Below are 22,315 nucleotides of genomic sequence, written 5' to 3'. Positions count from 1 at the left end.
TGTTCGTCAGGTGTGCTGGCCGACTGGATGTCCCTAATCGTTTCCCTAGCGTCAGTCCATTTTTCTGCTTGTGACCTGGTCACGTACATGCGTGTCGTCGTCCTATTCTCAGCTGTGGTTCGGGCAGTGATGTCGGCTAGTGCATTTCCTTGTCCAACTAAGTCTGTCACCTTCTTGTGTGCCTGACATTTGATCACTGCTAATCGCTTGGGGAGGAGAACTGCTTCAATCAGGGCGGAGACTAGATCTCCATGGAGAATGGGTGTGCCGTGGGACGTCAGGAATCCCCTTTCCCTCCACAAGAGCCCAAAATGGTGAACCACCCCGAAGGCATACTGGCTGTCCGTGTAAATGTTCGCCGTGGTTCCTGCTGCTATGATACATGCTCGTGTGAGGGCAATTAGCTCTGCCGCCTGTGCGGATCGTTGTGTGATACGGGCGGTTTCAACTACTGTTCGGGCTGTCGTCACCGCATAGGCAGCTGAGGTGGTGCCGTCTGGGAGTTTGATACAAGAACCGTCTACCCATAGTTCTCCATCAGGGTCTGTAAAAGCAGTGTCTCTAAGGTCAATTCTACTTCTGGTCTGTTCGTCCGTGAGGGTCACACAGTCGTGTATAGGGGGCACATCGGGGTCATTTTCAGGCAAGGGCAACAGTGTAGCAGGGTTCAAAGTCGTGCATCTCTTAAGAGTGATATGGGGTGCAAGTAGAGTCAATTCGTACCCCGTCAGTCGTGCACTAGTCAGGTGTTGAGTCTTGGTCTGGTTCAAAAGGGTGTCAACTGCGTGGGGTACTAGCACCGTGAGAGAGTTTGAAAGTACAATTCCCTCACTCTGACGGATAGAGACAGCAGCGGCGGCTACTGCTCGAAGGCAGGCAGGTAAAGCTCTGGCGACTGGGTCAAGAGTGTCAGAGAAGTAGGCACAAGGGCGTTGTTTGGAGCCGATGGGCTGAGTTAGAACAGACAATGCGCATTCCTCCCTTTCGTGAGTGAAGAGAGAGAAGGGCTTGGAGTAATCTGGTGTTCCTAGGACGGGTGCCGAGCAAAGGGCATCCCGCAACTCCTTAAAGGACGCTTGGCATTCGGGGGTCCAAGGGAGTGGGAAAGGAACATCTTTGGCCAACAGGGAGAGTAGGGGTTTTATGATGAGACTGAAATTTGGCAACCATTGTCGGCAAAAAGAGGTAAGGCCCACCAATGAACGGACTTGCTTCTGTGTTTTCGGGATGGGGGTGCCTAGGATGGTCTGGATTCGGTCGGGTGTAAGTTTCCTCCCTTCTTTGGACAGGAGATGGCCTAGGTAGGTCACTTGAGGTTGGCAGAACTGCAGTTTCTTTTTGGAGACTTTGTGGCCATTCTCCGCAAGAAAATGCAAGAGTTGGATGGTGGCTGTGATTGCAAGAGGAGTGGTGTCGGCCGCCAAAAGGATATCATCGACATATTGGATCAACACCACTCCATCTGGTAGCTGGACGGCGTCCAGCTGTCTTTTGAGGGCCTGGCTGTAGATGCTGGGACTTTCAGTGTAGCCCTGGGGAGCTCTACAAAATCGATATGACCGGTTTTGTAAGGTGAAGCCGAAGAGATAACGGCTGTCTGGATGGATGGGGATAGAGAAAAATGCATTCTTGAGATCAATAACGGTGAAGGTGGTGGCAGTGGACGGGATGAGGGTCAGAATGGTGGTGATGTCTGAGACTACGGGGTACTGTGGCACTACCACTTTGTTGCAAACACAACAATGATGGACAGAATGTGGATCAATGTCACACATTCACCCCAGTCAAAAGATCTGGGCCCAAATCCATCGTTTTTCCACTCCACACCACCCTGGGTTAGACAATGGCGATATGCAAATCAGCGCTGACCCTGTTGCCCCATGGGAACAGTCCAGTCCGAACTACAAAAGCCATGTCCTTCCCAGAACGGAAACAAGCATCCGAGGACCGGCCCGGTTTCGAGGTAACACCTCTCATCAGCCCGGCTAGCTTGATTCCAGTGGTGTGGAGTGTCTGGGACTCACGTCTGAGCATCCCCAGTACACTTAGAGCGGTAACTGCAAACACAACAATGATGGACAGAATGTGGATCAATGTCACACATTCACCCCAGTCAAAAGATCTGGGCCCAAATCCATTGTTTTTCCACTCCACACCACCCTGGGTTAGACAATGGCGATATGCAAATCAGCGCTGACCCTGTTGCCCCATGGGAACAGTCCAGTCCAAACTACAAAAGCCATGTCCTTCCCAGAACGGAAACAAGCATCCGAGGACCGGCCCGGTTTCGAGGTAACACCTCTCATCAGCCCGGCTAGCTTGATTCCAGTGGTGTGGAGTGTCTGGGACTCACGTCTGAGCATCCCCAGTACACTTAGAGCGGTAACTGCAAACACAACAATGATGGACAGAATGTGGATCAATGTCACACATTCACCCCAGTCAAAAGATCTGGGCCCAAATCCATTGTTTTTCCACTCCACACCACCCTGGGTTAGACAATGGCAATATGCAAAATCAGCGCTGACCCTGTTGCCCCATGGGAACAGTCCAGTCCGAACTACAAAAGCCATGTCCTTCCCAGAACAGAAACAAGCATCCGAGGACCGGCCCGGTTTCGAGGTAACACCTCTCATCAGCCCGGCTAGCTTGATTCCAGTGGTGTGGAGTGTCTGGGACTCACATCTGAGCATCCCCAGTACACTTAGAGCGGTAACTGCAAACACAACAATGATGGACAGAATGTGGATCGATGTCACACATTCACCCCAGTCAAAAGATCTGGGCCCAAATCCATCGTTTTTCCACTCTACACCACCCTGGGTTAGACAATGGCGATATGCAAATCAGCGCTGACCCTGTTGCCCCATGGGAACAGTCCAGTCCGAACTACAAAAGCCATGTCCTTCCCAGAACGGAAACAAGCATCCGAGGACCGGCCCGGTTTCGAGGTAACACCTCTCATCAGCCCGGCTAGCTTGATTCCAGTGGTGTGGAGTGTCTGGGACTCACGTCTGAGCATCCCCAGTACACTTAGAGCGGTAACTGCAAACACAACAATGATGGACAGAATGTGGATCAATGTCACACATTCACCCCAGTCAAAAGATCTGGGCCCAAATCCATCGTTTTTCCACTCCACACCACCCTGGGTTAGACAATGGCGATATGCAAATCAGCGCTGACCCTGTTGCCCCATGGGAACAGTCCAGTCCGAACTACAAAAGCCATGTCCTTCCCAGAACGGAAACAAGCATCCGAGGACCGGCCCGGTTTCGAGGTAACACCTCTCATCAGCCCGGCTAGCTTGATTCCAGTGGTGTGGAGTGTCTGGGACTCACGTCTGAGCATCCCCAGTACACTTAGAGCGGTAACTGCAAACACAACAATGATGGACAGAATGTGGATCAATGTCACACATTCACCCCAGTCAAAAGATCTGGGCCCAAATCCATCGTTTTTCCACTCCACACCACCCTGGGTTAGACAATGGCGATATGCAAATCAGCGCTGACCCTGTTGCCCCATGGGAACAGTCCAGTCCGAACTACAAAAGCCATGTCCTTCCCAGAACGGAAACAAGCATCCGAGGACCGGCCCGGTTTCGAGGTAACACCTCTCATCAGCCCGGTTAGCTTGATTCCAGTGGTGTGGAGTGTCTGGGACTCACGTCTGAGCATCCCCAGTACACTTAGAGCGGTAACTGCAAACACAACAATGATGGACAGAATGTGGATCAATGTCACACATTCACCCCAGTCAAAAGATCTGGGCCCAAATCCATCGTTTTTCCACTCCACACCACCCTGGGTTAGACAATGGCGATATGCAAATCAGCGCTGACCCTGTTGCCCCATGGGAACAGTCCAGTCCGAACTACAAAAGCCATGTCCTTCCCTGAACGGAAACAAGCATCCGAGGACCGGCCCGGTTTCGAGGTAACACCTCTCATCAGCCCGGCTAGCTTGATTCCAGTGGTGTGGAGTGTCTGGGACTCACGTCTGAGCATCCCCAGTACACTTAGAGCGGTAACTGCAAACACAACAATGATGGACAGAATGTGGATCAATGTCACACATTTACCCCAGTCAAAAGATCTGGGCCCAAATCCATCGTTTTTCCACTCCACACCACCCTGGGTTAGACAATGGCGATATGCAAATCAGCGCTGACCCTGTTGCCCCATGGGAACAGTCCAGTCCGAACTACAAAAGCCATGTCCTTCCCAGAACGGAAACAAGCATCCGAGGACCGGCCCGGTTTCGAGGTAACACCTCTCATCAGCCCGGCTAGCTTGATTCCAGTGGTGTGGAGTGTCTGGGACTCACGTCTGAGCATCCCCAGTACACTTAGAGCGGTAACTGCAAACACAACAATGATGGACAGAATGTGGATCAATGTCACACATTCACCCCAGTCAAAAGATCTGGGCCCAAATCCATCGTTTTTCCACTCCACACCACCCTGGGTTAGACAATGGCGATATGCAAATCAGCGCTGACCCTGTTGCCCCATGGGAACAGTCCAGTCCGAACTACAAAAGCCATGTCCTTCCCAGAACGGAAACAAGCATCCGAGGACCGGCCCGGTTTCGAGGTAACACCTCTCATCAGCCCGGCTAGCTTGATTCCAATGGTGTGGAGTGTCTGGGACTCACGTCTGAGCATCCCCAGTACACTTAGAGCGGTAACTGCAAACACAACAATGATGGACAGAATGTGGATCAATGTCACACATTCACCCCAGTCAAAAGATCTGGGCCCAAATCCATCGTTTTTCCACTCCACACCACCCTGGGTTAGACAATGGCGATATGGAAATCAGCGCTGACCCTGTTGCCCCATGGGAACAGTCCAGTCCGAACTACAAAAGCCATGTCCTTCCCAGAACGGAAACAAGCATCCGAGGACCGGCCCGGTTTCGAGGTAACACCTCTCATCAGCCCGGCTAGCTTGATTCCAGTGGTGTGGAGTGTCTGGGACTCACGTCTGAGCATCCCCAGTACACTTAGAGCGGTAACTGCAAACACAACAATGATGGACAGAATGTGGATCAATGTCACACATTCACCCCAGTCAAAAGATCTGGGCCACTCTACCACTTTGTTGACTTCTCGCAGGTCGATGATGAAGCTGTACGCTTTCTCATCTCCCTCACCTTGCTTCTTAACAATGGGTAGGATAGGGCTGTTGCAAACATTACTAACCACTTCCTCTACCACTCCTGCATCTACCAGGGACTGAATAATCGCTACCAATGCCTTCTCGCCTTCGGGCGATACCCGGTACTGTGGAAGTTTCGGGAGTATGGCGTCTGGTCGAACAGTTATGTGCACAGGATCGATCATCATTCGTCCTACATCCGAGTTGTTGCTGGCCCACAGGTACAGGGGTAGGGTGTCGAGCAAGGATTGGTTAGCATCAGTTATAGAGTACATATGTTGTGCGGGGCAGGATCTGGACATGCTCGGGTTGTCGTACAGGATGACTCGGACACCATCTGGGGAACACCTAATAGTAGCTCGGAAATGTTTTAGTAGATCAATACCCATAATGGCGTCTGGGGAGTTGGAGGAGAGCAGAAATGTTGTGTCCGTGGGGTTGTTTCCTAGGTCAAAAGAGATAGGTACAGACAGGGGATTAGTGGAGGGCGTTCCGTCGAAACCTATCGATGTAATGTGTGAGCCAGACAAGGGTGCCCTTGGAATCAGTCGCTTTGATAATACACTACGTGTCGCTCCAGTGTCTACCAGAAATGGAGACTTTGTACCCAGGACCTTAGCGGTGACGTAAGGACCTTGCTGGTCAACACAGAGCTCGACTGGATCCCTCCCTCGCCCTTGGCAGTCCTATGCAAAGTCGTGAGCATTGTCGCAGCCGGACTGATGGCACTGATTCTGTCGGGGGCGGTCAAATGTGTTCGGTCTGTCAGGTTGGTCACTGTTGGTGTCGTGGGTGTGCCCTCGTCCCTGCCCTCTTGTCCTGGGGCCATTTGCCATATCCCTTGTCTCGTTATTCTTAATCGTTTCTCGGAGGACCGGGCATTGAGACTTCCAGTGGCCAAATCCTTTGCAAAACGCACACTGGTTCTCATCGAGGTCTGTTCGTGGACCGCCAGGTGTGGGTGTGCGGTCTCTAGGGGGTGGATTTCTAGGGGCATTTGACCGGTAATTTCTCCTATACTGCTCCCTTCCTCGAGTCACTCCCTGTAATTGAGCAATCATCACTTGTTCTTTTAAGTCCTTTTTCTTTCTCTCAGTTGCCCTCTCGTTCTCGTTCTTTTGGTGTTCGTAATACTGAGCCATCTGAAGGATAGCTGCAGGTTTTGAGGCCCCCCAACTACTCTCGCTTGTCTGTAACTTCTGGGAGACCTCTTGTAATAGCCCCTTTACGTAGTTTTGCACGAATAGGTGCTGTCCGGTTGCGGTGGTCATGTCTTGGCCACTGTAATCGGAGAACACTGTCTCAAATCGGGAGAAATACTCTGATACGTCTTCCTGGGGTTTCTGACGGCAAGCCGTGACTATCGACCAGTCTACCTTTCTCTCTGGGATCAATGTCTTTAACTTCTGCACTATTTTGTCCGGGAGTTCCAGTATGTCTTTTACAGGTTTCTTACCGGGCTCTCGCTGCCTATCTAGTTCACCGAGTTGATTCCAGGTATGTCCAAACAGATCTGTGTGGTTGGCCTTCCGGATTTGCTTCCACACGTCAGCCGGCAGACATAACCCAAAAAACAAATCAATGTCCGCTAGAGTCATTATGGTTGAGCCCAAGGCTGTACTTAGTTCGGTATAAAATGCTGTCGGGTTCTTTCTTAAATCGGGCAGGGTTTGCCTAAAGGTTAAAATATCTTGTCGATCCCATGGTTGATAAACCCAGTTGTACACAACCCTCCCCTTTGCATCTGCGTGGTTAATATCGTCGTTTGTTCCCTGACCTCTTGGGGGAACCCAGAAGGGGGCGGCTTCTCTGATAGGCATCATAGTGTTGGCTACTTCTAATGGGGGCTCAGCCGTTTCAGAGACTGTGAGCTTAACCTCTGGTTTCTGTTCAGTGAGGTGGCGGAAGACCTCAAGCGTTTGCATGAAGAGGTCCGTCACGTCATGTTCAGTCCCATCTCCAACATCGATCTTTCTATATAGAGCCGTCAGCTTAGCAGGACCCTTAGTTTGATACCGATCCTCATATGCGTTCAAGGTGTGGAAGCTGAACCGTAAAATGAAATGCCGTTTGTGGCTACCGGCATGTGAATTGCACATATCCATCGCATATTCTTCGCTCTCTTTCCGTTCTACCAGTGTCTTTGCTATCTTATCAATCCCATCCCGCTCATCTTTGCTCAACCTATTCGGTCTTGCCGTTAGCTGCTTGCTAGTCTCGAGTTCATCTGATGTTGTTACCGATGTGGCCGGTGCGAAGGCCATAAGGGCCGGGGCACTAGCGCTAGGGTCACCCTCGCCCGTGCTCAGGACTGGTAGGTGCTGTGCCAGTGGCTGGCAGGGGGCATAAGGAGGGGGCATGTAGATGATCGGAGGACCTAGCAGTAACTCGTCGTTTGCCCGTTGTTTGGAGGGCATCTCTGGGTAGAGCGTAGAGGGGGTCCTAACAGGGCATTGGCCTGTTGACCCTGATTCTTGCGTTTGTCTAACTTCCTCTCTCCTTTTTATCTCTTCATCTAGTTCCTTCGCTGCCAGGTGGGCTGCCTTTCGTAATTCTTTCCCTATTTTTGTTTCTTCTCTTTTCCTTCGTTGCTCTGCTTCTTTGCGCCACATGCCGATACTATCGAGCATAGTGGGTGTTGCCTTATTTATTCTAACAGCTGCTTCTAGCGCGTTTATTTTATGATCATCAAAGGAACCTATCAGTGGCCACTGATTTTTGGGGTCCCTTTTCGTATATTTATGCCATAGCTTACTATAAGCTATGGCGACTAGTCCTTGTTTAGTGAACATGTCCTTATTAGGGGTGCCTTCCAATGGAGCTGGATGGTTCATCTCTAATAAGCGGTCCGGGTTGATCCAACTACTGACCAATGGGGAGAAGATAGGCATGACGGGTTACAACGGGGACAAAAGTCTGCACTACCTATCCTTCACTACTTCGCGAAGACTAGACAGAATAATTTTATTCTGCAGTATTCGCAAATAGGGAATACCCAAAGAGAGAACCAATATCGAACAATTAATGTTCGTTCAATCAAACAATCAGTGGCAAGAAAGAAATAGGCGCGACGGGTTACAACGGGGGCAAAAGCCTGCACTACCTATTCTTCACTATCTGCATAGGAGGACAGAATACTTTTTACCCTTCTCCGTTTGTAGACAGAGAATTCTCGAGAAAAACAATCCTCGAACAAACAATGTTCGGGCAAACAATCAATCAGTGGGGGAGAAAAGATAGGCACGACGGATTACAACGGGGGCAAAAGCCTGCGTTACCTACCCTTCGCTGCATGCAAAGGAAGAGAGAATACTTTTATCCCTCTCAGTTTGCAGACAGAGAATCTCCAAGAGAACCAACAATTCGGAGAGTAATACTAGTATTTTCAATCAAACAATCAAATATTTCTTAGTTTGTCGTGTTACACGACCTTACCCGGACCGTATGGACAGTTTCTCGTCTTCCGCTCCCAGCGCCCGATCGTCCTCTACTCTCTGCTGCTACCGTGGCACTCCTGACGGTTCCCAGTCAGGACCGAAGATCACTCGGGGAGAGGTCTGCTCGGAACCAGTGAAGTTCAGATGATCGGCTGTCAGACGAGGGTCTATCGGACAGGAGCTCTTCCGATCGTTGCAGTCGTTCACTCTGTCGTTGGGACCTCTCCCACCGGATCCACGTGTCGCTGATGGGCCCCACACGTTGGGACGCCAATTGTTGAAGGTGAGCAATAAAAATGGTCAGGCGATTTAGTCGATGTCTCTTCAGTAATTTTGCCCGGCGTTAAACGCCTCTAATACCTTACAAAGATTATCAAATAAAGAGGCAGGCGCTGGAGACAGGAAGACAGGAAACACGTTTTATTCCGACGGAGCAGAACACATCAGATCGGACAACAAGGTATCGTCTCGAGGTGCTCTCTCTGACAACCTCTCAGAGACCTGGTCTTTTATACACTGGTTTATGACATGTGACCGTTCTTTATTACAATAAAGACATTGTGAAGTAGTGAAAGATGACATCCCTGGTACCCCCCCCCCCCAGTTCCGGCTCATTCTAACACGTGGCTACAGTAGAGGTCCTCACCCCCCATACAACAGGAGGGGGCTATCGCTCAGCTGAGTGTTTCGCCGATTCCTTTGGAATGTGTGCGCCTGATCGAATCTCAAGGGGTGGGGAGGTCATGATCAATAGTAGCTCCTTTGAAAAGGGTCGAGTGCATACAGTAGTGGGCAATAAACTGTATCCTCAGGCCAAGGGATGACCAGCGGTTCGTACAGACAATCAGGCTCAGAGGAAGGGGTCATCAAAGGAGAGGTATTCATGGAAGGAAAGGATCAGTGTGATTAGTGTGGATAATCGGAAGGAGGTGTTGGTCAGGCGCGGGGTGTGATTCCTAGAGACAGAGTCATGTGGAAGAGGAGGGTTCATGACTTACGCATGTGGATGCGGGGTCAGCCAGAGTGCATGGGGGAGGCTTGCAGGGTCAGGGAAGTGCACTGATGATCGATCGTGAACAGGGAGATCATGGTACCTAAAATGGCTGTTGTATATGTTCATACGTGAGTCTGAGGAATGGACAAGATGGCGCAGATGATGTTCCGTTCACAAACTAAAATTCCACAGCCGTCCCGCGTCTGTTGTCTCCGCAATCCCTATGATGCAGATATTTTTGCGACACCCTCTGGCCTCCAGATCTTCATTTTTAATTTAGCTGCATCTCCAACCACTCCAGGCACTTTATAACCATGGTGGTAGTGTCATCCAAGACAAATATGCTCCCACTTTCTGTGCATCCATGCCAGTTGTCGATTCCGCCGTAGGTCTTCTGCTGCACCGCCCTCCATGTTTGACACAGTCTCTGCTCCACCTGCAGATTTTGATTTTCAAAGCATAGTTTATGATGTTTTGGGTCACTCCATACCACGGTAGTAACGGGTGCTTCTGCGTCTGTTCCCGTACCACCACTATATGTAGAGGCCAATCCTCAGGATTAATGGAGGGCAATCATTAGTTAGACACAGGCTTCACCCTACTTGTAGCAGTGGGACAGCGTGTGGTAGGGTGCCCAGCCCTGGTGTATATGCTGTGTTATGGTCCATGTGAAATTCATTTTTCGGGCCTCTCAATCCCAAGCAGCGTGTGCAGATGTCTCAGCAAGGCCCGGGCAAAAGGCAGCAGTGAGCCAGAAAGTAGGGCCACAGCAGTAGACTGAGTCAATCAACGTGTGTTATAACCCAAAATAGGCTTCCATGCCACCGGTGCTCATCCATACTCACGAGTATAGCAGCCTATCATGCAATGGCAGTCGAAGTAGAAGTTCCATACATGGGGGGCACCAGGCCACAGCCGCCCTGGCACACCTAAAGGGCCGACAGCCGTCTAGGCCACAAGCATGTTTTAGATAGGCCATGGGGGTGGTACATAGTCATAGGTCGCATGTCGCTCCAAGCAGTGTCTCAGTGTTCCAGCATAGCCCAGACCGCTCCAGAGGGCACAGGGTGCCCTGCGCATCCCTCCCACCCCACCACCTCAGGCTCGTCTGTGGCCCCTATCACCACAGGGTTTGTTCAGTGCGATCTCATCATCCTGCGTGCCGCCCCCATAGGGTGAGTTCAAAAGTGGCCCCCACAGTCTTCAGGCATTACAGGGCAAGCCGGGAAGTTTGTGATGGTCAGCAATGCACCCCACAGACTCATCCGATAAAGGATGCGAGCCCGATCCATCAGAGCTTCAGCGCTGTGCAGCCATCTTGGTGACCAGCATGGCAATGCCCCCCTTTCTCCATGTCCTAGTACACACATCAGTCATCCAAGAGAAACATCTCAGCAGAGAGGACAGTACCTCCCTGTACTCTGCTATGCACATTGGTCATTCAAGAGATAGGTCTCAGCAAAGAGCCGTTTTCCCCGCACACACCTGTCTTGCAACAGATCCGTCTCAGTAGAGAGGCAAATCTCACTCCACACCCTACCATGCAAAGCTGTCATCCAGGTGAGAGATTTCAGTGAAGAGACAGTCTCTCCCCATACTCTATTACACACAACTGTCATCTGAGTGATAGGTCTCAGCAGGGAGGCTAGTCTTTCCTATCACACCCTACTACACAAACCTGTGATCCAAGAAAGAGGTCTCATGTAAAAGATCACTCTCTGTCTTTACCCTAGTAGTCTGAGTAATGAATACAGTCTATTTAGTCAGATAAATATATGGATGAAGTCAGCTGTTTGGGTGCTCCCCCTCTTGTGAGAGTCCCGTCAGTATCAATATCCCAATAAAAAGGGAGTTTTTATATGAAAGAATTATTGCAATTCTGTAGTGATCCTGTGATAGACTTGCAAGATTAGTGTGAAAGCTTCAGGGGGTGAAGCGAGCTTCTTGAGGCTCAGATACTCCAGCAAGAGTCTTGTGAGGCCAGTATGGAAAATTACTGAGTCAGCCTGCTACAAGGTGTTTTGTAATCCTGTGAGAGTCTCGCAAGATCCAATGAGCAGAAGTAGAAAAAAGGACTAGGTTACATTATGGTCAACCAAAAGTTAACTTTGCCACTACATAGTTGAAGAAATGCTGTGATGTGATTCACTGCACCGCCACAGATAGCTGAGATTTTGCTTTGTGGTTTGAATCTAGGGAAATATCAGCAAGGTTTGCACGTTGTGTAAAAAAAGGAAATGTTTGCCCTGAATACAGGTGTAAGTAAAGAAGTCAATGTTTTTCAAATATATAACAAAGAATCTAGATAGTGTTAATACAAGGCATAGTGTTTTCCTAAGCTCTAGTATACACCTCCTTTACCCTTATCAGAGGTTTCAGTGGAGAGATTGCTGTTTATACAGTGAAAGACCCTGCTCACTGTTAGCAAAGGTGTGTCAAGAGGAACATGTTACACAGTAAATATTTATGGAACCAGATTTTACCTTGTATAGAGGTGTTAATATTTAAAGTGTATGTTATGCAATGTAGGTGCTTTCACTTGCTTTGTATCTTTGAGCTGTGTATAGTATGTTTTGGATAATCTTGATGGGTTCGTAGGCCAACTAATTTAAACATTGTAGGTGTGAATAATAGAAGTATTGGATAATGGCGTTGTATTTATTTTTTAAATGTTTGTAGATAGGTCAACCACAGATTTCAAGCCATGTTTCAATTTGTTTGTTAAAAAAAAAAGGAACGGTGCACTGGGTGAGGAACTGGAATGATTCAGGAGAAAGGAATAACAAGTTAGTGTTACACTTGATATAAATATGTTACTGAGGATGAAAAATGTAGAAAGGTTTAGACAATATAGTGATGAATCACTGGTATCATTTTTTTAGCAGTATTTAACTTTTAATTTTTGTGTTATTTTCTTTTTTTGTAGGAAGGAAATTGAAAACAGAGGCTGTTGAAAAGAAAACAACCATGTGAGAAAATATATTGAGGAAAAAATGAAACTTTTTCAATTTTGAAGAAACAGGAAACAATAACTTTGTGGAAAACCAGAAGAAAACAAACAATTGCGATGAAGAGTATTTATGTTACCGTGCAGCTTATCCTGGAAGGTGTAGTTGTTTCACAAGAACAAATAATTTGCTTACAAAAAGATTAAATGGGTAACAGCCTGACAGGACAGTACTTGAGAAGGAAGTGTATGCACATGTGAAAAAGATGTAGAAGCTTCTGAAGTGTGGACTATTTCAGAACAGGAAGTCATCTGAGTACTGGAAAATTGTGTATTTGTGGAAAACGAGTTCTGGCTGTCATACATTTGACGATCTTCGGTACAGTGAGTTCAAGGGATTTGTCCCGCTAAGTGACCTTCCACCACCGACGTCATATTCTGTGTATGAACACATTAAAAGAGAGTTCTACTTGACCAGAAGATGTGTAAATGTTTAGATCATGCATATGTAGAGAAATACCCATGTGAATCTGGTTGGGAAAATACTGATGGGGTGCTAAAATCTATCTAATTTCTAAAGCCACTACCCACAGAACTTACACATATTTGTACTATCAAAACCTGTGCTACAAAAAGATGCCCCTGTCAAATGTTCAGCATCCTGTAAATTTACCATGAGCAATTGCTGAAGCAAATAAACAAAGTGAACAATGAAAATGTGCCTAAAACAGGAGTGACAAACATTATTTGGTGTGTACATATAAGGAATAATAACCATTATTATTTGTTTAATTGCTATATATGTCTCTTCTTCCTCTATTATAGCCGCCATTTTGGAAAATGGTGGAAGGGTTGCTCTGAGGAGTTATTTTCTGTCTCTATAAGACTACTTGACCCCCAAAACCTGTGTTTTGAAGTATATAGGTCTCATGGTTCATGAAATATTACATCATCACTGCAATACATCTGCCATTTTTTTTAAATGTCATCTGGAAAAATTTGGCCTTGATCAACAATGTCTACCCAAGCTCAATTACTTCTCTAATGATCCAAAAACACAAATCAAAAATGGAAATCTCTGGACAGTAATTCTTTTTACCGAGGTATATCAGGGGCCTGGGACTATTAATCCACAATGCTTCCAAGCCACATAATTGTGCTAGGTCGAAGACTGTCCCCTTCAGATACTCCCCTTTATTTACCTCTCAGTTCTAGTCCAAAATGGTGATCACTCTGGCTGAACAGCAGCTGCAGGTATACTGGTGCCGTACGATTGCGTTCACACTGTCAGTGATTCTCCCTTGCATCAATCTCTGAATAGGCTGTACAGAGACACACTGGAGTATTTCTGGGTTAGTCTTCACTCATTTGAATAGGTTATATGAGCCCTCGCATTCCCTTTGAGAGCCTTCCTAGTTGTTGCAGTTTTGCTACAAATGCTCCTGCCCAAGTGATGAACTGGTGTGGCAGAACTGGAGAGGGAACTGGGACTGTTTCTGTGTGCAATGGTTTGCAAATTAAATATGTAATGGGGCCAGAATTGCTGCTTTACTAGTTCTTGCAAGACGGACAGACCAATGCTGACATTGTGTAGAAATCCCGGGAGGACACAGAGACCAAGGAAGCTCCAGAGAGGTGGAGTGAGGAATGATGGAGCCGGCCAGAGGAAGCTGAAGTGCAGCCACAACTCAGGAGAGTTGCCGCAGAGCAGGTAAGTCATTTTGGGACAGGTGTGCAGTATTTAAGGGTGGAGGGGATGGTGGGCACGGTGGTGGATGGGAGCACAGACCCAGTTTAAAGAACCCCCCCCCCTTTTCCATATCAAACCTTATCAACTAGCGCATTGCATTAACAAAAGTTACCCCCTTTGGAAAAAGTCAGAACCGGTGTGAGGAAATACCATTAGAGGAGATTCTTTATGTTTTATTTGTCTGGTGAGAAAAAAAACCTGAGAAATACAAGAAAGAAAAAGAGAGAAATTATAAATCTTACTCATAAGTGATTGAGATAGTCCTTTGGACCTCTCAAGAAGAAAGGAAAAGGGGCAGATCCGACTACCTGAGCCACTCCTAATCTGATCTGGGTTGTGTTCGTTTATTTTTATTCCTTTTCAAATTTACATCCCTCTAAGACCCTTCCACGGTTTTCACAGTTGATGTGGTGACAGGTGGATAAAAACCTCTATAGAGGAAAAGAATATATACTTACCGCTTCTTTATGTTTCCTTCTCCGAGCCTCCGGGAGGTGCAAGTGGAAAGAAGACGACTCTAGAAGAGAAGGAAGAGAAGTAAAAAAGGACGCCATAAGAGACTGATATTACATTTCCGTTTACCTAGGATTCAGTAAACTTTCATCATTAAGAAATACATTCAGCCCCCATGTTCATTTCCATTTATCCGGCCTTCGCTCCCATATGAGGTCTCAGTAGAGAGATCAGTCCTTGTCCACTCTGTAGTATGGAGTGCTCTCATATAAGAGAGAGTTCTTGGCACAGAGGTCAGTGCATCCCCACACTCCACTATGCACTGCTATCAGTTGGTGGAAATGCAGTAGTGGAGAGGGCACATGTTACTCCACATGTTCCTATACATGCATGCCTCCCTGGAGAGAAGTTTCAGGGAAGAGGTCTGTCCCTGTACACACCATAATACACTTGCATGTCCCCAAGGGGAGAGGTCTAAGGAAGAAGTGAGTGTGTCCCTACATTCAACTATACACACCAGCCAACCAAGACACCGTTCTCAGCAGAAAGGCAGACTCCATTTCTATACACTGCACATTTATCACTATGAAGATAGGTATGAGTAGAGAGCAGTCTCTACCCACAGCCTATTATGCACGTGTTACTTCGGTGAGAGGTCTGACCTGACAGGGCAGTCTCTCTCCATACCCTAGTCTCTATGCTTGTCATCCAAAAAGACTTCTCAACAAGGAGGTAATTTCCTCCCCACACCATACTTGTACATCTGTCACCCATTGAGAGCTGTTAGCAGAGAGGTAAGCCCTTTTCACTTCCTAATTTACATACCCATCATCCGACATGTTTATTTCCTTCGGGAGAGGTATCAATGGAAAGGCCTGTGCCTCTCATACTTGCTATGCAATAGAGAGGTCTGTGCTGTGAGGTCAGTCCATCCCCACACCCTACTATGAATAATGCTCACCATGGGGAAAAGTTTAATTGGAGAGACAGTGCTTCTTTACACCCTACTATTTACACTGGTCACCTTGAGGCAAGGTCTCAATGGAGAGGCCAGTCCCTCCCCACACCCTACTATACAAAGTTTTTGCCTATGTATCAGGTGTCAGTGAAAAGCCCACTCACTTGTCACATCCTGCCATGCACTGCCATACTCTGGAAAGGTCTCAATGAAGAGGCCACTTTCTCTCCATAACCTTCTAGTGGGGGCAATAAGGCATAATTACTGCAATGAAGGAGAGTGTAAATTATTTCTAAAAATATTTTACAATCCTGTGAGACTCTTGCGGGATCATAAAAAAGTAGGAAGGGGTAGAGAACATCTGTTGCAAGAAAGATCTCAGCAGAAAGGCTTGTGTATCTGCATACTCGGCTGCACACCCCCATCTATGCACCGGTGTAAATTCATGAGATATATCTTAAACGTTTGAGCTCACCAGACTCTTGTGAGAGTCAGACAAATATATGATGGAGGTAGGCGTTTGGGTGCTCACGCTTTCGCAAGAGTCTTACGGGTTTCCGTATCCCAAAAAAAGGGAGTATAACATGAAAGAATCACATAATGGAGGAATAGGGTGGCTCTACATCTTTTCTCAGACTGAACAGGGTGTTATAATTAGTTTACAAAGAGCAATCTGTCTAAAGACACCTGTGAAAGGACAAAGGATCTGTCTAGACAGCTCCATTAAAACACTAGGCCTTGTATTATCACATTTGAAGAGGGTGCTTATTCTATATGTTACAGTTTGATGAAAGAGTGGCTCCTTGTGTTATAACTTATACAGGGTACAGATGCCGACTGCAGAGACAGCAGCATGTCTTTAAGACGGGCCCTGACAGAATCAAGACTGATGGGATCCTGGTAGAGGATGACACCGGGAGGGTCATAGCTCACTGAATTTATCTTCATATATTGCTGTGAAGTACTGGTTGCCAATGAGCAACTTGTTCCTTGACTTCAGAAGACACAACTACAAACTGAAACGTGTCGAGTAAGTTCCTAAGGGTCATTCAACACATGATTCTAATGTCCTGAGAATGGTCTAGCTGATGTTTGCACCACCATTTACTAAAGCCTTTTACACCCAGCCATTAATCTGTAGACAGCTATTAATAGAGAAGGAATGTTGTTTAGAAGTGACCCATATACTCTATATACAATTGTATTAGAAAGATGTAGTTTTCATAAAGGTTTACCACTCTCAATCTGCACTTTCCTAAAATGTGATAGCACAGGGCCCAGAGTTTCTCTGAGACCTTCTACAGAAACCATTGCTCGGTTCAGAGGCATCAGTAGAGAACTTGTTGTTTGAAAAGCCATATAACACAGTAGGTACTAGTCCTATAAGTTCTTCTCCACAGACCATTAGCTCTGGTTTTGTTGAACTTTTTTTATCATATATTGTTGTTTAGTAGGGTATTAATTCTGATAAATGGTTGTTTTTGTACCGCAGTATTTTCATCATAGGTCAAAGTTCAGTATAAACGCTATTGTTATCTGATTGATTGTTTTGCATTCAATAGCGGTTCCTTGGTAGTACCTCGGGCCCTCTGTAAATGTTTTAAATTATATATACACCAAAGTCTTATTTTTTAATTAAAATATGGAGTCAGGTGTTGTAGGTAGGTTGTGTTTGTGAACTTTTTGGGTACTGCGAGAGTGATGCAGTAGTATCGAGATACTACTGAGGTACTTTTGCATGGGTAAAACAGCATTTCATTGGCTTAGAACTCTGTCAATTGTAGGAAACAGGAAGTGTATACCCCTTGGCTCCATTCAATTTGATATCTTCAAGGAGAAGGTCGTGCTCTTTGGAAGATGAAATATCCTTTTTAGGTCGAGCCTTGCATAGGAAATCGACCTCTTGAAATCACTTCAGCTTCAGTAGAAGCTCGTGCCTGTGGTCCTCACACGCGATTGGCCTTTGCGTCTGGCTTCAGCACGCAATTGGCCAAAGGCGTGTGGAGGTAGCCTCTTGTGAAATATTTACCCCCGGAGCGTTTTTGCTCTCGGGAGCCAGCAGCGTGCGCAGGGCCATCTGTTTTTAATTTGCTTACCTGCACTTGTTTCCCGAGAGCAAAACGCTCAGGGAGTAAACATTTCACAAGAAGCTGGGTGAGTCTCCTGGCATAAGGACGTGTAATACTGCACCCGCTAAAGCATTATTGCTGGTTGCAATTATTACAGTTATCACCATGAGAGATTTTATCCCATCCTGAGAGTTTTATTTTTCCAGCTCAGAATGAGACACAAATGTGGAATTAGGAATTTGCTGTATAATTTCTGAATATTTTACCTCTTTCTCTGAGTGAGACACTGAACTAGAGTCTAGAGAAGTACACATAGAAAGAGCGACGTAGTGATGGATATATATGAATACAGGTCAAGACGTCATACAAGAAATATGTATCGGTGGCAAGCGAAATATTACATTCGGTGAAGGGTGCATGCTTTCTTAGGTGCCACTTCCCGCTGCAGGACCTCTAAGCATCAATGTCATATCACATCAGCCCTAATGCACACTTTTAGGGATGTGAAGATAGCTCCTTTAGTAAGTAAGCAACCATAAGATTTAAGAATGAAACATTTCGTCCCTTCACACGTGCCATCTCTGCCACATTTTTCAGGTTTCTGTACTTCGCTATTTACAGTCGTTACAGAGGGATGCATTTCTTAATATGAAGTAAAAATACTTATACATTTTAAGTAACATTGGCGTCTACTGAATCACTTAAATCGTTGTGTAGGGAAACGTGTGAGTGCCAACTCTGAATTCCTCGGTCAAGCTAAGTTCACGTGATGTCTTTGAACTAACTGTTCTCCTGTAGCATCAGGACAACGCCCTCTTCACTTCACTTGCAATGCTCCATGCAGCCACTTAAGCAACTTGTCTCGGTTTTCAAACCGCTGCCTTTGACTTTCATTTTCATGTAATCACTTTGAGATCGGTTGCCCCAATCAGGGTCTGGTTTGGCACCGCTTGCTGTGGACTGGCCACAAAGCATTGTGGGAAATGTGGCCTCTGATTAGGGCTGTTGACTCAGGGAGGACGTACCAGGCTCGGATAGGTGTGGCCGTGGGGATCTCTAACATTTATCACGTTTGTGGCACATTCCCAAAACTGGCAAAGCCTCAGCATGGCCCCTGATATCAGATTCCGAGCTCGGCTGCTAAAAATCAAGCGCACCTTTCTTCCTTTCAGCTTCTGACTCTCAGACTTTATCCCCTCTCCATCTAAGACACTGCCAAAAACGGTATTTATTTTACTGCCACTGAGCCCGAATGGGTCTTCGCGCAGCAAAAGTCGGAAGGAAGGTTCCCCCTATAGTGCCAATATTGGCAACATTCATCCGTTGTAATACAGCAACATACATAAATAAACCACACAACACCTTCTTAGTGGAGAAATTTGCTGCAGGTTTATTTGCATAACCAATATGCCAACATGGTGGGTTAACTTACGGGCGATCCCAGGACATGCCAGCCCCTATGCAGTGTTCACCGATGCATCTGGAAGGGAAAGGTTCGGGGTTATCCTGGACAGGGAGTGGTGTGCTGAGAGGTGGCTTAACTCTTGTAGAAGAAAAAGATCACTTCCAAGATCACTGTGTTGGGACTCCCCATAGTAATAGCTCTCCACCTTTGGCTGGGGGTGCAGCCAGCGAAGAAGTTTCTGTTCTGGTCAGAGAACCTAGCGGTTTTACAAGCGATCAACTCTCACACAGCGAGCTGCCCCCTGGTGTTGTGCCTGTTGAGAGAGCTGGTGAGGGCATGCCTGTTAAATAATGTGGAATGCAGGGCTCGTCATATTCAAGTGGTGCAGAATGTGGCTGCTGACACTCTCTCTTGTTTTCAGTGGTGCCGTTTCTGGGAGGCGTGGCCGAGAGCGAGAGAGGAGATGAGCCTTTTCCCACCACACTTATGGCATCTTCTGAAGTGGAACAGCGGATGAGGGGTTTGGGTGAGCTGTCTCTGGCACCAAGAACGGCGAAGCGCTACAGGACCTGTGTAGAAAAATGTTGTGCGACTATGGGAACGTGGGAGGACGAGGGGTCTTCTCTGGATCTGAAAGTGCAAAAGTTCATCCTGTGGGCCAAGGATGGGGGGAAATCCCACCCTTGGATCTGGGACCATTTGTCGGCCATCAGTCATCACGCCAGGTTGGGAGGACAGGAGGACCCTACCAAATCCATTGTAATCAGGGCTGCACTTAAGGTATGGGCAAGGAGTGAGCCTCGATCCCCGGACAATAGGTCCCCCATCAGTTACAAGATCCTGCAAAGGATGCTGGACAGCATGCCCAGGGCCACCCGCTCTGGGTATGAGGCAACACTATTCTCTGCTAGTTTCGCACTGGCCTTTTTCGGGGCCTTTAGGATTGGTGAGCTAGTGGCGCGATCTAAACAAGACACCTCGGGCGTGGCTTTGAACATCAAGGACACTACCATCATCACGTCATGCCTCAAGATAGTGGTGAGACAGTCTAAAACTGATCAGGCAGGGGAAGGGAGCGTGGTCCTGTTACAGGGGCTGGGGGATGCTAGGTATTGTCCTAAGCTCTTGGTACAGGCTTATTTGGACCTCCGCCCTGGGATTGCGGGGTACTTCCTGGTGCCGAGGACAGCTCCCCTGTTACAAAGTTTTAAGTTGAGCACATCATGCAGGCGTGCTTACAATTGTCAGGACAGACAGGGGTGGGCAAGAGATTCAGTAGCCACTCCTTTAGGATCGGGGCAGCAACCACAGCCTTCCTATCAGGGATGCCGCCAGAGCGAATTAAACAGGTGGGACGCTGGGAGTCTCAGTGCTATAAACAATATATAAGACCTTGAACAGAAGGGTGTGGCGAGAGGAATCTTAGGTACAATGTTCCAACCTGCATTTATGTGTATAAAAGTGTACAGTTCTGGCCTGGTTTGCCAAGTGATGTTGCAGTGATGTGGTGTGTTGTGCAATTGTAGACTTTTAGTGTGTAAACGTTACAATAACTTTGGTTTTTAAACACAACATCTCTTTATTTACCAGGAACCAAGGTCTGGGTAATGGGCCATTCAAGCATCGTTAGAGTGGCACGATGGGCAGATATCAGAGAGTGGCGGAATGGCTTCTCCGCAACTGAGGTAACTTGGCTAGGTTACCCGGGTATGCGCTGGAACGAGCTGATGAGGAAGCTGCAGCAGAGACTTGGGGGGGATCGCTCCAACTCATATTCAGGTCATACACCTGGGAGGGAATAACCTGACCACACTGGGGAGAAGAGGACTGCTTCAAGACATGTGGGACACCATGTGTCAGTTGAGTATTCAGCTAGGGGCATGTGAACTATGGTGGTCGGACATTTTACCTCACAGTTTGGCAAGGGGCCTGACTGGGAGACGCCATGGAGATCTCGCGTAGGAGAGTGAACAGCGCTATGCGTAGATTCACAGAGCAAAGGGGATTTGGCTTTATCAGACATGGTTTACTTCATGCCAAGTCTACTGGGAGATGGAAGGGGTTCACCTCTCAAGGGTAGGCTTGGACTTATTTTTGCTGGACCTTGGGAGCAACAAGATGTAGATAGGAATATCTGCCCTGGTGGGGGGCCCTGGTTGTGACGGTGGCCACCCCCAGAGCTGTGGAGGAGTTAGTGGGTGATCCAGAGTCTGCAAGGTACAGGAGGGTACTATACTGCCAGTGCTGGCACTGTGGTTTTTGCACAGTGACACACCTCAGATCGGTGGTTTATGCAGACAGAGCAGACCGTAGCGCTGTGGTTTCTATGCAGTAAGCACATGTTGGGCCTGTTGTTTCTACATACGAGCCTTTCAGGGGGTTCTGTTCTCTGCATATTGAGGAAGTCTCATTGGCACCCCAAGGAGCCTGAGGGCAGAGTTTCTCCACAGTGAAAGACCTTACTGTGGTTTCTGCACCAAAGGCACATGTTAGGGGGGTCGTTTCATCTCAGTGAGAATACCTTAGATGTTCTCCCTGCACAGTGGCAAGAGTGCTGCTTCAGTACAGTGAGCCCGATTTGGGCTGTAGTCTGCGCAACATTCAGTGAGCATGTCTCACTCACCTTGTCGTTTTTTTTAAGTGTTTGCCCTGTTTATTATGGCTTTTCCACAGATCTCGGAGATGTGCTATCTGCACACTGCGCACAGCTTCGGTTTCCGAACAGTGACAGGCCTTGGGGGCTGTTTACCGCGAGCAACTCACAGGGCTATAGATTTTGCAACCTGGCAGATCATGGACCTGTGGTTTGTCCAGAGGGAGCCCCCTTGTGCTGTACATTCTGCACAGGGAGCATACCTTGTGCTGGCTGAGTATTACATTCCATAATCCTACCTGCCCCCAGGAACCTGATAGGAAATTCGAATTTGATATGTTTAAGCTCAGGACATTGAGATACATCTTTTAGTAAGGATCATTTGTATATCCCGTATTCGAAAATGCCTCTTCTAGAAACAAGGTATTTTCTTGCCTAAGCTTTCCTGTAGGCTTTGTTAGTATGGGTATTGGCCGTCTGGTTTTGGAGCAGCAGGACCAGCTGGGTCAGACCTGGCTGGAGAGGGAGCTCGGCATTCCGAGCATGG

This window comes from Lissotriton helveticus, chromosome 3_1 (genome assembly GCF_964261635.1).
Source record: "Lissotriton helveticus chromosome 3_1, aLisHel1.1, whole genome shotgun sequence".
NCBI classification, from domain to species: domain Eukaryota; kingdom Metazoa; phylum Chordata; class Amphibia; order Caudata; family Salamandridae; genus Lissotriton; species Lissotriton helveticus.
Note: the sequence above shows the minus strand (reverse complement) of the source record.